At 48.7% G+C, this 18,482-nt stretch overlaps 1 protein-coding gene and 1 long non-coding RNA gene across 2 annotated transcripts in view; one reads left to right on the forward strand and one right to left on the reverse strand.

Annotated features, from left to right (window-relative positions):
• The window catches only part of GABA-B-R2 (gamma-aminobutyric acid type B receptor subunit 2), a 363,959-nt gene that overhangs the window by 115,171 nt on the left and 230,306 nt on the right, over nt 1-18,482 (forward strand). The gene's annotated exons all lie outside the window — the stretch shown is intronic.
• The window catches only part of LOC142560488 (uncharacterized), a 263,361-nt gene that overhangs the window by 60,271 nt on the left and 184,608 nt on the right, over nt 1-18,482 (reverse strand). The window lies entirely within an intron of this gene.

Here is an 18,482-nt window from a genome sequence, read left to right on the forward strand (position 1 = left end):
ACGCGTTGAAGAGGGTGACGTGCAGGTTAGAGTAGGAGGGCGCGAGGGGGGAGGTACTCGCTGTCGTGACATCCGTAATTCCGAGCCCGATCGGGCTCCTTGTTATGGAAACGAGCTCGGAGATTTATCGCGGTGCTATACCAAATACGACGCGCCCTGCCCGCAGGCTATGTGGGTGCGCGTCACTAGCTCAGAAGCCGATAAGAAGCTGGCATCGGCTTCAGGGGCTTTGGCTCCACCTGCGGACGAAGCTGTCGGTTTGGGCGCCGTGTCAAAGCGTCTCTGTTCTCCTCTCGATGCCATCGTACTCACACAAGATCATTTTTCTTTATTTCTCGAAGGTTCCCTTTACAGATTTTCACTGTCCAATCGCGGTTAATTAAAACTCGCTGGCTTACTGCTACTGTTGGTAGTTAACGTGCTAACGATTGCCCTGTGTAAGAAAAAAAGAAAGAAACAGAAACTCGTGCGCGTTAAGTTCAATTTTACCGTGAGCTGGAAACGTCTCAAAGCGGCCGTCAACGCGACAAAAATGACAACCCTACGTCAACTGGCGCTAAGTGCATGACGAGGTCTCTTGAAACACTACCTCTCCTCTATTATGAGGTCTTCAACACTGACAGTTACCATGCAGCACTCGAAATACCTAAAGCGAGTTCAAAGAACGCGCAAGCGCCCGTTCTAGCCCTCTGGCTATGCCGAAGAAACACATACAATTTCATTGGCCACGTGCGCCTGCACGTGGCCAATGAAATTTTGCGGTAGAATAAAAATGTTCCGATACTGTTCTGTAATGTCAGTCGACTTCGCGGCAAATTGGTCCGGTGACGAGAGAAAGAGTAAAAAGGAAGACGAATGTGAGAGGGGAGGACAGCGAGACAATAAGAACTTCGCAGCCAAGGGAGTCAAACACGTGCTGCCTGTTTCGTCATTCAATCGCCGGAGCGCTATCAGCTTACCAATCACCGCGAATGGCCCCCGGTTTTAATACAGAGGGTTTTGTTTTCTACTTAATTTTTGCAGCGCTCATATCCGTTTCATACGTTTACGCTCCTGGATTTCATATCGTCGACGTATTCGCTGACTTCGAATATAATGCCGGCGGCAGCGAGAAATATTAGCGCAAGCAAAAAGAAAACTCCCACGGCAAGAAAAGACAATCATGTGAGCTTTTTTTTTTGCGCTAATTTTCCTCGCCAGCAATGCAAGAACAACTAGCCCAACTATTAATTCTTCTAGCGCATGGCAGGCTTGCTATCTTTTCACAGTTACCTAATCGGCTTTATCATGCCGTGCGCCTTGGGCGCTTTGTTCTAGGAATGGCATTGCGCTTGTCTTATGCCATGCACGAGCTCTTGAACATATTTCCAAAACACTCTTTTTGAGAATTTTCTAGCGGGCACCTCGACGCTTTCTACGAGGTGAGAAGAGAAAGACCACTTGATTGATCAATTGACTAATTGATTGACTGGATAATCGATCAAGCGATTGATTGATTGATTGATTGATTGATTGATTGATTGATTGATTGATTGATTGATTGATTGATTGATTGATTGATTGATTGATTGATTGATTGTGTAATCTAATAGACGGACGAAAGAATGCGTGAGTCATAGGAACACATAGGAACGCCGCTGAGCCCAAGGCCGCAGGGTTGACGCCCGACAGTGGCGTCGACATTTCGATTGAGGCGAAGTGCGAAAACACTCGTGCACTTCGATTTATGCGCCCGTTAAAAAAACCGATGCGGTCGAAATTGATACGAAGCCCTCCAGTACGACGCCCCTTATAGCCATTGTTGCTTTGGAGCAGTAAACCCCACGGATTGTTATTAGCAGTGATGAAATAAGGCGAAATAACACAACAGTACCAATTTTCACGGGGAAGAAATCAGACACGAAAACATCGAGCGGGTGTTTTAAAGGAAGTAAAACACCCGAAAGATAGAAGTGACACATTCCACACGTAGCAAGGAATTTCTTTTAAACGCAGCGCCATATTCCCGCACTCTTGCGCCCAGCATGTCACCTTCCCGTTCTCTCTCTCTCTTTCTCTCTCTAAGAGAAGCCCTGCACACAAATTGCGAATTATGCTTTCGCAATCGTAAGATGCTGTGCTTTTCAATGTAAAGGGCAAACACAGCGAGAATCCGAGGCACTGTCTCCAAAAGCGGCGACACGTGCTCTACATGGCGTACACGAGATTCTCTGTCCCCTCAGGACAAGTAACTCGGCGATGTTCCTGATTATCTTTCTTTCTTTTTTCCCTCCGCACAACTTAATATTTTTCGAAGGCGCCTTAGCCTCCGCGGACTCGACGAGACCAGAGTCACTCGCACGAAATTCCAGAGCGCCCGAGGGTTTCCTTTTGTGCCCGGCATATTTGTTTCTGACATTTCTCTCCCTCTAAGAACTGATTTCCAATTAGGAAAAACGCGTTCTATTGCCACTACCGTTCCACCGGCGGGTTAACGAGGAACACTGCTTCCTTTATTGCGATAAGCACGAGTTCCTGTATTCGCTCAGCTTCGAATCACGAAACGTTTCCAAGATATCACCTCCCGCGGGTGCTGACTCAAATTTCTGGCTCCTTCTTGTAAAAAACTGTTGTTGTTATTGTTCTTACTTAATCATGACGTAATCATGAGGGAATCATCTTCATTACTGCTTGCGCTGAGGTTTCGCAATTCTTCTTGCCGGAGGGGGTGGTGTCGTGTTTATATTCTTCCGCAACAGGCGCTCGTGTCGCTATAAAGGCGGCAGTTGGGGAAGTTCGTCCGTCCGTCCGTCCGTCTATGTTGTACAAGTTTCTCCTGAGCGTGCGCTGTAATCAAGATGTAATCGCAACAAACGTTCGTTCTCCGCACGCTAATTCCTGTACGCAGCTTGGGCGCACTTCTGGATGTGTCCAAATGTTACTCCGTGACTTTGAAGAGACACTACGTTGACGGATTGGAATAAGTTTACAACGGTATGCCGCGAGGAAGCTTTGGATGAGGTGCGGCTTTTAGTTCATTCTCATTGGGACATTTACATAAGTTTGCGTGCCAACGGAAATGCGAACAGTACCCACACCTTTTTTTTTTGTTCTTACTCTATACGATAGCTTTCTGCCAGAATAAAACAGCGCTTTCGAATAAATGAACTAGCGCACTCATTCCAGCCAAACACCTCAAGTACCCACAGGGCAATCATTCAATCACTACACTTCTGTGCTCGAGTTCGTAGATACAGGGGCAGCCCTTAAAGGGCTCTTCACCAGGTCTGGCCACTTTGAGATGACAAGCGCAGGACTTACATTGCGCGATAACGATCGTGCCTGCAAAGTATTACATGGCTACGCGCCGCGGAAAGACCTGAAATTTCAAACCGAACGCCGTTTTTCCTTCTCCTCGCGGCCGCCGCGCTCCAAGCCGGACGGTGACGTAATCGTGCCCCTGCGCCTACGTAATCGTGTCCGCAGTGTGACGTCACTCGTGGTGACACATGACTTCGAGACTTGTTCAAGACAACATCTGTTATCTGTGCGATCTGTTGCTTGAAATGACGAATTGAAGTTTAGAGAAATAATAAAACACACAAACGGAATGCCTGCGTGTTTTTTGTTTTACTTCGCACCGAAGCAAGAGAGATGTACTTCCGCTTCGTCTGCTTGTTCCCGCGGTTGTGCGGTCACTTGTGCAGGTACCGAAACTGTCATTTTCTACCGTGTTCCAGCGCATGATCATGCTCTGTGATCCGCTTGTTCTGCCTCAGTATTCGTGTAGCACTGAATTATACCGCTAGTCATGTTTCCTTGCGCACAGCGCGCAAAATCGTGCGCTGCGCGAACGACACAACAGCTCGCGCGCGACGCCGTCGGCGGAAGTGTGTAGCGCCGAAAAAAAAGCGAGGAGCAAAAAAAAATATGAGGGCGGGGTCTGTAACGTATGCGTCACGCGATCCTCGAGGTACGATATGGGAGCACGCAGGGAAGGAATTTCGCTTGCGTAGGCTAGGCGGGGCAAGGAGACAGATAATTTTGCTTGGCAGTGGAACCCGCCTGCTGAAATCATGTGTTCGTGACAATATTTCTATTTCGGCTATTAATGAGGCGATTTGAAAGAATTTTGGGGCCAGAACGCTCCCTAGAGGACACGTAACAACTTCCAGCGTATAACCAAAATTTTCTATGGTCCTGATGAGGGGCCCTTTAATGTATCGCAGAGCCACAGATTCTGTGTATTGCCTAATGACTTCGGCGGCATTTTACCACCATCCCTGCATAAGCGAGCCCATTTCTAAAGAAATATAGTTGCTGCCATTTTAGAGCGCAGCACTTAGGCGACCATCCCTGCGGCGAGCGTCGGCGTCCCTCGTAACCGAGCGAACGAGCACAGCGAAGGATGAAAGAGCGAACGCGGAGCGCAGCGGTTGATGAAAGACAGCGATAGCGAACGAAACTCGAGGAGGAAAGCGGTGGAGGAGACTGCAGTGGTGCCATGACGCGGTGAACGGAGGAGGAGGTTATGGCGAAAGCGTGAAAAGAAAAGCATAGTGTCGCGCAAGATGGCTATTGCGGGGTCGATGGCTACAAGATGGTGTCTCGGTAGCGCGCGTCAGACATACGAAAACAAAGCGCTGCATGAGCGGTGGTCTGTTTGCGGCGGCTGCTGTGACTCGCGCCCACACGCTGCCTCTCGCGATCTCCCGATTAGCAAGGCAGTCACGCCACACTTCGCTCCCTTTGCAATGTGCCGCAGGAGGCAGATCGGTCGCGCCAGCTCATGTACCGCGAAATGAAAAGGAGTATAGAGCTGCGCTTAAATTTCGCATTAGGCAGTATCGTAATCGCCGGGTGAATTATTTTACGGCAGATATTCTTATACTGATAATTTTTTTAGGTGGCTTCATTTCATATTATAGCTCTGAATGTCGAAATCTAGCTTTCGAACGAAAGCTTAGGTTATGTTGTATCCGCAGTTCAACGTTATTATAGAGCGCGTTATGTCCTTGAGTATGTTGTTGTTAATTTTCGATTTTCTCCGTCCCCCAGAGCTATACATACGAGTCCAATTATATATAACGTTCTTTTGGCGGTGATTCAATATATATATATATTTGTTTTTTCATGGAAATTCAACACATTGCAATTAACGGGCTTGGACCTTTACCGTTGCGGCAATGAATCTCCTTTCATATCTGCATCGTCATATTCTTAATATTCGTACGCCTACCTTGAGCGAGGCATTGCGGTAAACGTTCAGTAGACTTACAAAATGGAAGAAAATAAAACGTATTCCAGTCTGCAAAGCCGCACTCAAGTACAGGGATTTTCACGAAAAGAAATATGGCGTCTCTGCTATATCAGGTGTGCAATTGTCTGCCGCTACAATAGAGCGAAGTTTGATATTGCTTAGCGCAGTGTGCTTCCCAGGTGTATTTCGTAAGCAGCTTTGATATCGTTCACTGTAATTGCTACAATAACGTAAGATGCTAGCTCTGACTTATAGTAATGAATGAAGAAGCAAGACGTTTCTGAAAAGGCTTTTATTCACTCGATATGCATATATTAGCAGAAATCATCACATTGTCCTTACGCAGGAAGCAGAAAGAGCTTAAAACGAAATCCCAGATTTATTTCCGCTTTAATTGAAATGGTCGATATAATGTTCTCAGTAATTAATAAATCAACATTCGAAGGCACCTAATGATTAAGCAGCACTTAAGCAGCACTTAATGATTGCAAAGGCGTTTCAGGCGGAGGCCATTGCCTCCGAGTTTTGAAAGTAGTAATTACCAGTGATTAATCGAGCTTGCTTAGTGTGCTTTAACGACGTGATTTAAGCATTACATGGAACGTTGAATTTCCCTCGATAATCCACAACAATGTGAAATAAACTAATAACACAGTTAATCAGTCTCCTTCTCAAGTTTTTTCCTCATTATCTGACTGTTGCTTCTTGCCAAGCGAGCGACCTTACCGCTAATTATGGGAGGCTCATTTTTCTACCTATGGATTTATCCGCTCTCGCAAACACTCTCGTGATTGTCGGCAATATACCGCTGCCATGTCCGAATGTGCACCTAAATTTAAAGTATACGGGCGTTTCTGCGAAATGCAAGGGACGCTCGTGTCGGATTCAGGAGCACGTTAAGATGCCCCATGTATCCAAAATTAATCCGGAGTTTTCCACCCTTGGAAAGCGCCTCGTTGTCATACCGTCGATATTGCTCGTAAAAGCCCGGATATACTTGTTTTCTCCCTTCACTGCTAGCAATTTCCAGCAGTCGTTTCCAATTACTAACCTCGTCTAACGCAACCGAATTAATATAACCAGTGGCACACATCGCCCGACCGTAAGTGGTGTAATCTCGGTACACGATCGTGACGATGCGGGCGCTCGAAACACGCCGCTCCGCGTCGGTATAGTGAGGCTTCTCCTCATAACAGGCGTGTTCGCCGGGAGGCCCATCTTTTTCGCGAACCCCGAACGAGACTTCTCTAACCGAATGGAGCCCGCCAAGTTGTACGGGGCGGAGTTTTCTTTACGACCGGCTTCGTTTATGCCGAGCGAGTGCGACCCGGCTCGCCTCGCGTCTAAGCCGGCTCGCATTAGGCATGCATGGCGCGAGGTAACTTTGCAGCGCAGCCGCGCGTCCGACGCTCTCGGAGGTAGGTGCACCGCCGGCGCGTTCCTGCGCTGATCTTGGTCACGTGCTGGAGAAATCATTGCGGTGGTTGGTGCAGTGGGGCCAGTCCGTACGTGGGCGGTGACTTTCGCCGGTTTTACGACTGCGTTTTTTGTTTCGTTTATTGGTTTGCTTGTTTGTTTGTATCTTCTTGAGGGGCAGTTGGGTAGAAGTGACCAAGCCGTACGAGAGAAAAGAGTGGTTCTTTAGCAGAGGAAAATTATGCAGCTCTCTGGCACGGCACACACACTTAGAGCCGCGGCATCCTAAGTACGGCAGTGGCGCCAGAGCATGACATAGCACCGCTTTCTCAGTTCCTCGATGGCTCCCAAATTCTGCCTGCGAGAGAGGATAAATACAGCACAAATATCCGCGATTATCGTTAGCGTCAACACTGGTACTGAAGGACGAAAATACCTCCTCACTGTCATTCAGTGGTCCGCGTTTCTGTCATCAGCCGACTGAATCGGTTTCCGAAAATTCCCTCATCTTGTTACACCTCGGCGACTTTCAAACGCGTTTTCATTTTTCTTATTTGAGTGGAAAGCCGGATAACACGCTCGTTACATCATAACTCGATAGCCTAACTCATGGCCGCTGTTTGTGCCTGCGATACTTGAACGCCGGCTCCAACGCTCCACGGCCAATAAGGCAGTGGAGGAACTTTTGCAATTCCTGAGGTCGACTGGCCTGTGCGACCGTCTTCGATTGAGCGGTGCCGTCTCAAGCCACGTCACGCACTCCCCCTGCGTTTTCTCTCTTTCTCTCTGTGCCATCGTTCTATTTCATGTTTCAATCCTCCAGCTCAAGGTAGGAAACCAGAAGCATTCTTGTAGTTTGCCTCACTGCCTTTTCCGTTCCTTTTATCCTCTCGGTTTTGTGCGAGTGCGCGCGCATTTCGACATCCTCGGAGAAGCCGAGCGGTTATCACGCGATAATCACAAGCGTGCTCGCGTGGAGAGCACGTTTCACCGCTCCCGCTGCTCTACGCGCCTGGTCGCGACGCCGCAGCCAAGGCCCCCCCCTCCACCCTTTCCTTCTTTTCCCCTGTTTGTGAACATTTCTCCCTCTCCGTCGTTCGGGAGAAGCATGGTTCCCCCGATGCGTTCTTTTTTTTTTTTGTCTTTGGGATGACGAGCTTGCGACTGGCCGCAACTCAATTCAGCCGCGGAGACTGCCGGACGCCGTCCCCCGGCAGCGCGTGGCCTTCGCGAGCGACTGACCTCCCCAGGGCCCGAACGCGTATCCACGCTAGGTGAGCTGAACTCTTATCAGCCCGTTGCGCGGTTCTCTGCTGCGTGGTTTTCTCCTCAGCCGTGCGGAACAATCCGCCGCTCTGATTTTGTTTTCTCTGTTGTTGTTGCCTTTGTTGATACACGAACGTAAGGCGAATAAACACCCTAACGTAAAAGACTCGTCCTGTCCCCCTGGCCTGAACCCGCCGTGGTCACAACTCACTGCGAACCGCGGGGTAGGGGTCACAGCTCTGTCAGGGCTGCTGCGAAAGTGCTAGAGAGCGGCTGCAGCACCACTGGTCACAGCATGGTCACGTGCGCATGCGCGAACTTGAGTAATACCCCTGTAGTCTCTTGATTTCAAGCATGGAATCAGCGCAATAATTCCGAAAATCTACTCATGCGATATTACTGCCTTCCTTGGTTGTCCGGCTCCCAAGCTGTCCCTTGCGACTTAGTCACTCGATAAGAGAACACGGGGATCGTTATTCGGTAGGAACTCAGGAGCAAAAAAAAAAACTCGCCGAGTTCATCTTAGTGCGTTCTGCAAAAAAAAAAGGAAGAAAAAAACTAGTAATACCCGCGCATGCATCAACGCGCATCAAAAGGAGAGGGAAGAGGAAGCAGGCACCGTTTTATGCTCACCTCTCGCCTTCGAACCTGCAGGGGGCTACGGCGTCCAACCACCTCCCCCTCGTTTCCTGCGCTATCGACTGTGTTCACTCGCCCCGCTTCAAGGTGGTTCGAGTTGCGGGCGCGTGCCGGCGTGCATAATGGATGCGCGAGCGCCCGACCTAACACGCGCGCCTGGATATCTTGGTCGCCGCAGGCTCGCTCTGAGCACTCTGTCTATGGTGTATAGTATGGCTTCCAACAAGCGTCCAGCCTCCTCCTCCTCTACCTCCCACTCTGTCGTTCTTGCTTTCGCATACCTCGGTGAACTTAACCGTTTCGGTGCAACGTTCGGTTCCGTTCTTTGAGGTTTCGTTGGCTTGCCCGCTTTTTACGTGTTACTACTGGGTTACGTTTTTCACGTGAGCTCCCCCCTCGTTGTGTTTCTGGTGGAGAGCGTTCTGCTTGGTGCGTTGTAATTTCTGTGGTTTTCGTCGCTATTCCCAGCGACCTGTTGAATATTGTAAGCCACTTGTGACGCGTCTGTCTCAAGGCTGAGTATATGCCTCCCGTGCTTCGTTGTTTTGTTGTTGTTTTTTTTCATTCACATAACTTCGTAAACATACTGGTGTGGTCGCTGCTCTCAGCTTAGTTCTCTGAGCGTTTGTTGGCCTGTTGGCAAGTGCTTTCTTCGGTATTGCTACTGCGTTGCTTTTACTTTCAGTTGATCGAGCTTCCTGCTTGTTGGGTTGCGGTGCACAGCGTTCTGGTGGCGTTCCAGTTTCTGCACTTTTGTCGACATTCTCAGCTACCTGTTGAATATATTAAAGCTTCTTGTAACTTGTTTGTCTAAGGGTCGAAAAGTTTCATTTTGGTGCCCACGCTTGGTTGTACTATACTCGTCCACGGTAACCTCTATTGAGTTTGTTGGTGCGTGAGTGCCGCGCTCTCGTGTGTTGCGTTTGTTCCTTACGTTTTTCTGGCGGGCTTTGTAGTAGCCATTGCGTTATCTTTTGTACGCGCTTTGTCTTGCGGGAGAAAAAGGCTAACCTTAACTTTCGGATAGAGTACTCTGATTTGAGCTTTCACCACTGGACGCGCGCTGGACGCCTGCGTGTAATACTTGACCCTAGAGCAGATGAAGTTATTTGCTTTCTGAAAAAATGCGGAGACAGAGAGAGATGATAACGGCTGCCGAATGAACTGGCTAATCCAACTACACTAACGTATAGATAATGCATAAATCAGTGTAAATTCGCTGAATGAAAAGACCTTAAATAGTGAAAAAAGCGTAAAGAGAGAGCCGAGATTCCAAATGCTAGGGATTTAAATTCTTTCCGCAGACATAGCGCCGGTATATGCGCATTATTTGGCATTGCTTATCCCTTGTCATCTGTCAAATGTATCTTTTTGTTGTTGTTGATGATGATGTTGTTAACAGCTGTGCTTCAGCAGATGTTTGCGCCAACTACTACTCTTCACTGGCACAATAAACGCTCGCAAGTTTTATTAAATAATAAGCTTTAAATGCGTTAGAAAGCCCACTGCGTTAAAATCGAGGCGCACACTTTAAGCATAAGAATGCTTGCCACTTCTAATGGCGATCAAATGAAATACTGCGTGACAGGACAGACGTTAGACAAATAGATCGCTGAAAACAACTGCAGCAGTACGTGGAGCCTTCGTTCCGCTAGTCAAGTTCAATCAGGGTATCAAAGCGGATCTGGAATAAATTTGGGCACCTCCTTCTCATCCTTCGCATCGAGAGTATAAACATGAAAAATCGACGAGGGTCAGCTATCCAAAATCCTTCTTCTCATTCGCAACTAAGTGCATTGCGTGTATTGGACATGTGAATCTGTTGCTGCTTTATAACTGCAGACAAACGGGAAGGCGGGTTGCAATAAAGCCGGCTGTCCCGAGACAAGCTTGAACGACATATTGCCCCTTAAACACGTACATATATGCCCCATGCACACGAATATAGTCAGCTCATAAAAAAACGAATTGATAATGAGACAAAAATAAAAATCAAATCAACGGAAGCCTTCGTTATGCTCCCGCGTGAAGTAAAAGAAGATGCCTGTTGTGCAATAAAAACACTATTAGACGCGCGACACACGAATGTCATCGAAGTTAATTCTGGCTTCTTCGCTACCTCAGGTTCTTCGCTACCCTCAGTTGAGCGTAAGGCGCTTATTCTGTTTATCAGCCAATTGCAGGAATGCAGTGCAGTTCAATCATCGCGCAGTGTAAGTGCAATGCCGGCACGTAATAATCGCACTCTGGGATTGCATGAAAGGGGCGGTGTCAGTTTCGCGAAAGCTACGCCAGTTGTGAGAGATAAGCTCTGCCCAGCTCCAGTGTGCGCATCTTAAAGCGCCCTGCGATGTCTGACACAGAGCGCCTCGCCTAATTAAATAAACGCGTTGAGAAATGGGACATGACCTTTGTAAGCTCGCAAGGATACGGGTTATCTCTGACGGCACGCCAGAACTGGAGTTCGCCCTGTGTGTTGTCCTTATCTCCCCGAACCCGTGTCTTGAACACACTTAAGAAAGGAGCGAACTGTTGCACCAATTAAGGCGAAGACCAACCGCGGGTTGGCGGGCATACTTAGGCGAGACCAGCTCCGAGAAACGAGCTCCCGTAAAACACGAAGCTTTCTTTCGGGAAGCCATAGAACCAGTGACCTTCCACGTTTGTAAAATAACATTGCGAGACACTAACAGTGGTTACGATTAAATGGAGGATGTGCTGACGGGCGTAACGAGAACGGTGCGGTTGATTCGGCGGATGTTTTGTAGTTTTTGTAGTAGCCTCGGCATCTTAACCACCGCCTCAGGCTTAGTAAGCGAACTTTAAACTCTGTAAACACCTGGTGTAAATACGCATACTTCCTGGCATACTTCCTGGCATACTTCCTCATACGCATCCGCAACGTCCAGACAATTCGGTAGAGAGAGAGAGAGAGAGAGAGATCAGTAAAGAAGGAAAGGCAGGGAGGTTGACTAACCTAGCTCGCTGCCCTAAGCATGGGGAGGGGCGATGTGATGAAAGAAATGAGTAAGAAAGTGAATTGAAATGCGCAAACCCGCAGAATAATGTTTATTTAAGTGTGGTACCAACCATACTTATAGTACAGTTGCCTTCAAGAAGCACATTCACGCTTTTATAATATTTGTGCACACTGGATTCCTTCAGCTGAAGAAACAAGGTTAAAAGAAAACACCTAAGGTACAAGTTTTTTAAAGCGACACTGAAGCGATAACTTTTTCTTCCCTATCCTTCCATATTGCGGTTTGAGTGTTTCTGGCCGTTTTCTGCCAACCTAGGGTGCATTAAGTGTCACTAAGGGCTACTAGGCGCCGAATGAAAGTATTAGTGGGTGGGCCTATATAACCCTTGTATGGTGATTCCATATGCCCACCTTAGTAATGAGTAACAAAACCTTTCTACATAAAACCGGAATACATAATGCCGGCTCACTGGCACATCTAGAGGACACCAATCTGGTGATGGAATGGTGAATTACACATTCTTTTATTTACCTTATTTTTCTTTGATTTCGCGCCTCAGTGCGTACCATTGGGTGTATGGGCCCGTTCTTGGCCAGTCCTCCACTACGACTCTCTACACAAAAACCATCAAGCCAAACCAAAACAAACAAGACTTTGCATAGCATCAACTATAGACGTCACCAATAAACAACGCTTCATTCACTTCAAGTTGATAACAACATGTGCGCCGGATCTGCGTTAAGTTCCAGCCTCACGAAGAGGCGAGAAGTCTCGAATAACGCGTGGTACCACCGACTCACTTGCACATATCGCTGCTTTTCTTTCTTCATTACTTTCGCGGAACAATGTAATTCGGCGGTTCCTCACGTTCCCGCCGAACGCGCCCGCCTTCAACAACCGCAAATCCACTGCACCCACGCCGGATACGCCAAACTGTCCGTTCGCTCGCTACAACGTTGCTGCCTTCATCTTTTCAGTCCCCGCTGGGACTACTTCGCTGTCGAAAGCTTCTTAACGTTCTTTTCTCTTTTTCTTTTCATTTTCTTCTGCCCATCCGAATCTGGCTTCGCTCTCTGCATTACTCATGTTCTCGGAAGCGCACAAGCCTGGCGATGGCATACTCCAAACCGTGCCCTTCTCTCTTGGAGCACAACTTGCTTTCGCGGCGTCTCGTAATGATGCGGGGCCGTACGTACTTGTACGTACGTACACATTGCGCCGCGGCTCTCATATCGCGGCATCCCCTTCTCCTCCGACGCTTGCAGAGGCTTCCAAGACGCCCGAGGCGCCATCTCGAAACGTTTCTCCGGGGCATCAACGTTTCCTCCGCTCCACCTTCTTCTTCCCCAGATCTTTCTTTTTTCGTTCATCTCTCTTCTTTCTTTTTTTTTTCCTCGTCGAAGACGTAGACGTCGAGCGAGCCGTGCTCTTTACCTATTCAAAACGCGACTGGCTTGTCCGCGTGGCAACTGTACTTTCATGAATGTTTGAGGAGATGCGCAACAGCGCGCGATGGGTTGAAACGAAGGCGAGAAAGGAGGGGATGCTCAGGAACGTACGCCGAAAGTCTTCGCCGGCCAGCTTTTATTTTCGAAACCTTATCTCTTCCGCGAGCGTGGTGGAGCAGCGCAGCTCACAACTAAACTTTATATAGCGAACGAGACACTCCGACACCCCCCCCCCCCCCTTTTTTTTTTATTTCTTGCTCTTACTTTTCAAATTTTCGTCACACGGCCCCCTTCTCGTCTTGGGTTAGAACAGCGAGCTACGACGAGGTGCTTATATTTCTCTACTCCAAGCACGGAACGGGCAAACGATCTACGGCGCCAAATGAGACCCTGAGTCGTACGAAGACAGCGGTAGTGGTTGTCATGCAGCCGAAAAAAAAAAAAAAAGATAGAACTTCGTGTCGTCGCGTCCCTCTCTCCGCATAGCGTTAGTACATTGACTTCTGCGCTTTCTGTTCAATTTTCCGACGTCGATGAGAGTGCTTGCTCTTTTACTGGTACTTCTTTTGGTTCGTCTCAGCGGCTTCCGCCACGTGTATATCGCAACAGCTCCTTTTTCGCGGTCTCGCTTGACTGTCTCCGGCGCTGTGTGGTATCGCGGCAGTTCCCTGTGCGCTTGTTATAGGTGAAAAAAAAAAAAGTCATCTCTATTAACTGTAAGAGAAAGCGTAACGCATTGGCCCTGCCCATTTTTTCCCTCTCAGTGACTGCTGACGTTTTATTATTCATTTCGTACCTTCAGGAGCGTCGTTATTTTCTGGCCCTCTGCTCTCTCTTTCCTGCAGCAAAGTACTGGCGCGGTTGTTACAAAAAAACCTTATGACAATTTTAGAAAACGTGATGTGCGTTTGGTGTGTGAAAACGTGTAAACGTAAGCTCAATTTGTTCGATTAAGCGTCCCCCGCACAAAGCAAAATAAAAGACTGTGGTTGAATACACCGGTCTTTACCAAGACTCCGAAACTCTTGGTTCCCATGGCAGCAATAAGGCCGTTGCTATAAGCAGGTACACGCAACAAGCCCATTTTTCTTTTTTGCTTTTTTGCCCTTACAGCAAACCCCACAGTTCTGAAAGAGTGTGTATTGCTAATAAAACTACGTGAACGCTCTACTCAGCTATGCTATGTATATTAAATCAGGCGACCTCCTCCGCGCTTAAGCTGAACGAGATGGTCCCGAGCTGCGTTGGTGTTCGTATTCAGTACACATGCACTCGACTCCGGTGACATTCATGGAGTTTTTTTTTTTTTCTAAGTCCAAGCCACTTCAGAAGACGCGTGAACGTAGCAATGTTCCACATATATTTAATTTTTTCTTTACTACGCTGTAGCAAACGGCATGGCGAACAGCTAAGAAACGACGACGAAATAACGACTGCAGCACATGGATGACGGCTGCGCGATGGCGACGCAATTATGAGGGCATTGTGACAAAGATGGAACGATGACGTCGGCATGGCAAGGAAGCAGTGAAGGCCACTGAACGACGACGAAGGCGTGTCTGTGTTCGACCTCACGTCAGCGCTGGCTTACAACCTTAGCAGGGAAGAAGTTTGGGCGTGTTGGCAGCTCAAACGCAAACTGGGATACACAGCGCAACAACGACACAAGGACGAAGCAGGAACACGGGAAACAGCGTAGGAAAGGCCCAAGGTTGCTTACAACAAACACATGTCGCCTCGGGCTACCTCGGTTTGCTCTATATCCGGAACCAGCTAATCGTGCAAGGCTGCAGTAGCCAGCAGTCGGAACTCAAAAAAGAGAGGGGAAAGGGCAAAGAGCGCTTCAATGTAATAAACGATCAAGCCAACCGGTTGCTTGTATCCTGGCTACGTAAGGATCGAGCTCGTCGAACCGCTTTGTCACGTGTGAAGGCACAGCCACGTCTGACAGCGCCTGATCGCGCACAGACGCTTTTATAGCCATCGTCACGGCTGAAGCGAGAGCCGTGTTTGCGATACAGTACCGTGCCAACTGCTCTTACGCCTACCCCAATCAAGGAAGCGAGAGCCACGTTGATAGCGCGTGATTTCACCAACTGCTGGTAAAAGTGAGTAAGTGGCGATATCAGCGATGGTACCACGCGATAACACCGCCCCGTGTTCCATTGCCTTTCACCGAGGGAGTGAGGGGCATCGGATGGCATCTGATTAAACCCAAAGTACTGCCGTCACATATCAACTTCTATACATTTACAACCTGTACTGCCTTTATAACTACTACCCGCGCTGCCTTAACAACGCTTTTTACTGCCTTTAAGACCCTCACACCAGCTCTAATCGGCGAAGCGAGGGGGAAACGACGCGAGCCGTTTCAACACCCACCGCCGCAAGTGCAGCGAGAGCTGTACCTTCGCCCTGCCTTCCGTCCCACGGCCCCGTCGTTTACCCAGTCGTGGCCGGACGCAGCTGTGTAGGCCGCGTCCCAAAGAGCAGCCCCGGCGGCGGCCGGTGTCGACGGAGCGTTGCACAAGGTCGGCCCGTCCCGGCCGAGCATCGACCCGCGGCGCGCGGCCCTGGGTTCGATCGCGGGCCCCCTGCGGCGAGCACTGCCGCAACCAACGCGACCCGCTCGCCCTCGAGGCCTGGCCCCGCCGCGTGCCCCTTCTCCTCGTCTCGTGCGGGTGCGTGTTTGGTGCGGGAAGGCAGGACCAGCCGCTGCCAATTCCTTCGTTCTTTTTCCCCCTTTCTTTTTGTTTTCGTTTGTTAACGCTGTTGGGTACTCTCGGAGTATTACGGGAACGGAAATAAAGTGGGCGGGGCAGAGAGAGGAATCAATATTCATGCGGCGCTGTAAAAAGCAATTCAGCAGCAGCTGCCTACAATATGCTTTGTATACAACGATATATATATATATATATATATATATATATATATATATATATATATATATATATATATATATATATATATCAGTGAAATACATTATTGATTCAAGAATGACAGCACAATTGTATTTTTCTTTGGGCGGGGGGGGGGGGGGGGGGGACAGATGACTGTGTTCTCAACAGACACTACATGTGATTATAAAATATTGTAGCCCTTTTCTCACAGACGTATGTTCTGCGTCATTGAATAACCTCCCGATATAAAGTAGTTACAATATCAAAATTCAAATGAATGTATACGGACAGTAACAAAAGTTACATCGTGAGCGCAAAAATTTTAGATAGAACATCAACTCAAATTGGATTTCCTGGTGAATTAGAATGTCTTTGATTCCGTAGGTTCTAAAAAGACAATATAAACCGAAGTTTGAAAACTTATTACCGTAAAATAAACTGTAGTCTTCGCCTTTGCTTTCTCTAATTGTGCTGACACGTTCTGCCTATTATTATTCGTGTGCCTAACTGGCACTTACTGTATACGTTTAGACGCACCGTCACTATGCTTTCACTAAGATTGAATGTACAAATCACAGAAACCTAGATGGCCACTTGTTACTATACGGCACGTCACAAACTGTGGCGATTTGCGCGGGTAGCAGGAGGAAACGTTCAACCCTATCAAATATCTTGAGAACACAGTGCGTCACCGCGTTCATAGTTGTTTGCTTTGGACACCAAGATATTTAATAGATTGTAGACATTTGTGCACAAGGCACTGCGACACTTTTACCGCATTCAACGCGAATTTACATGTCCTGTGAGCAGCGTCATCTTCATTGCTCATTCACATCACAGGATGCTCAATCGATGATTGCAAATTGCAAAGTGTAAACGATGCCATACTACAACGATTCTATTCTCACTCATTTTTTTCCTTTCTGTGTTTCTTCAGTGGCCCGAACGGCGTGTTGTGCGAACCTGTTGAGTCACTGGCGTATTCTGCAACAACGCGTTTAAAACGAGCGTTGTCATTAAATTGAATTATGGGGTTTCATGGGCCGAAACCATCATCTGATCATGATGCACGCCGTAGTAAGGGATTCCGGAAATGAGGACCACCTGGAGTTCTTTAACGGGCGCCTAAATCTAAGTACACGGGCTTTTTCGCATTTCGCCCATTTATCGAAATGCGGTCACCGCGAGTGGGATTCTATCCCGATATCTCGTGCTTAGCAGCCCAACACCATAGCCACTTAAGCAACCACGGTGGGTGAGCGTTGTCGTTACCCTCACTCCCTCTACAATGACGCGAGTCCGCTTATAGAAAGCAGGGGTTGTTTACAATAAAACCTACACTGGGACACACCTGGGCCTTTACGACTGCCGGAATTGAAAGAAAAAGAAGAGTGAACTCTGAAATTTGGACGCCTGTGCCCGTCTACCCCAATCGGGTGGTTTTGCCTTCCGTTGAAAGACTTGTGCGGGACCAGCCGATCTGTCACCGACGTATGGGCTTTCGTAGAGGGAGAAATTGATCGCGTCCGTCTCTCATCGTCGAAAGCGAGCGGCGAGGAGGAGGAGTTCTGCACGGGGAAGGTCCGGCGGCGTGCCATTAGCGTGCACCGAAATAAAACAGGTCAGGGGCGTTTGCGCGTCTCTCGCTGGCATCGAAATGCGGCTTCCCCCCCCCCCCCACCTTTGTGATTGAGATCGAACAAGCGCACTTGCGTATAGCGCATAGCCGCGCGTCAGAGCGTTTGATCCACGGAGTCCTTCGAGCGGTCGGTGGCTTGTGCTCGAAATGTGACGGAGTATGGCGCCGGCAGGGGTCGCGATCGGATGACATTTTAATTCGTTACTCCCTTTCTAATTCGTTATAAAGTAGATCTAGCGCTTCGCCTTGCCGGCCATCCAATGGAGTGCGAGACTACAACGTGTGCCGGGATGAATAATGAGTGAGTGCTTGCAGAGCGCGCTTTCAGTGGGCCGACGAGTTCGTTTTGCGTACAATTGTGTTTGCCGAGATTGCGCATATATCCAGGGGTCGTGTATTGAAACAGCCCGCTTCCTTTCGCGCCCGTTTCGCCCTTTCTCGTTGGCTAGGACGCCGCTGCGCGATCGTTCTGCTCCGAATACTGCTCGGAACGATGCTCGTTCTGGCCTCCGAGATACATGCACAGCCGCCGCTGCTCTCGGAGTCTGTGAGGAGCGTAAGGCCTTGGACTAATTTGCCGGTACTATTGTTGCGCAGTAAGCTCAGTGGTTAGCGCGCTCGGATGGGATGGGTTCAAATCGCTGTGGAGAGCGTTGTAGAGAACTTATTTATTTTTGGCTGCTAAGCGCGAGGTCGCGGGACCGACTCTCTCGGCCGCGGCGGTACCATTTCGATGGGGGCGAAGTGCGAAAACACCCGTGTACTTAAATTTAGGTGCACGTTAAAGAACCACAGGCGGTCCAAATTGCCGAAGTCCCCTTCCCCCCCCCCCTACAGCCTGCCTCAGTATCAAATCGTGATTTTGGCACTTAAAACCCCAGAATTTAACTTAATTTTTGAGACTTCTTTTTCTTCACGCCGTAGCAGTGACGATGCTGGGGGATGACGACGTGG

This window comes from Dermacentor variabilis, chromosome 10 (assembly GCF_050947875.1).
Source record: "Dermacentor variabilis isolate Ectoservices chromosome 10, ASM5094787v1, whole genome shotgun sequence".
Classification (NCBI taxonomy): Eukaryota; Metazoa; Arthropoda; class Arachnida; order Ixodida; family Ixodidae; genus Dermacentor; species Dermacentor variabilis.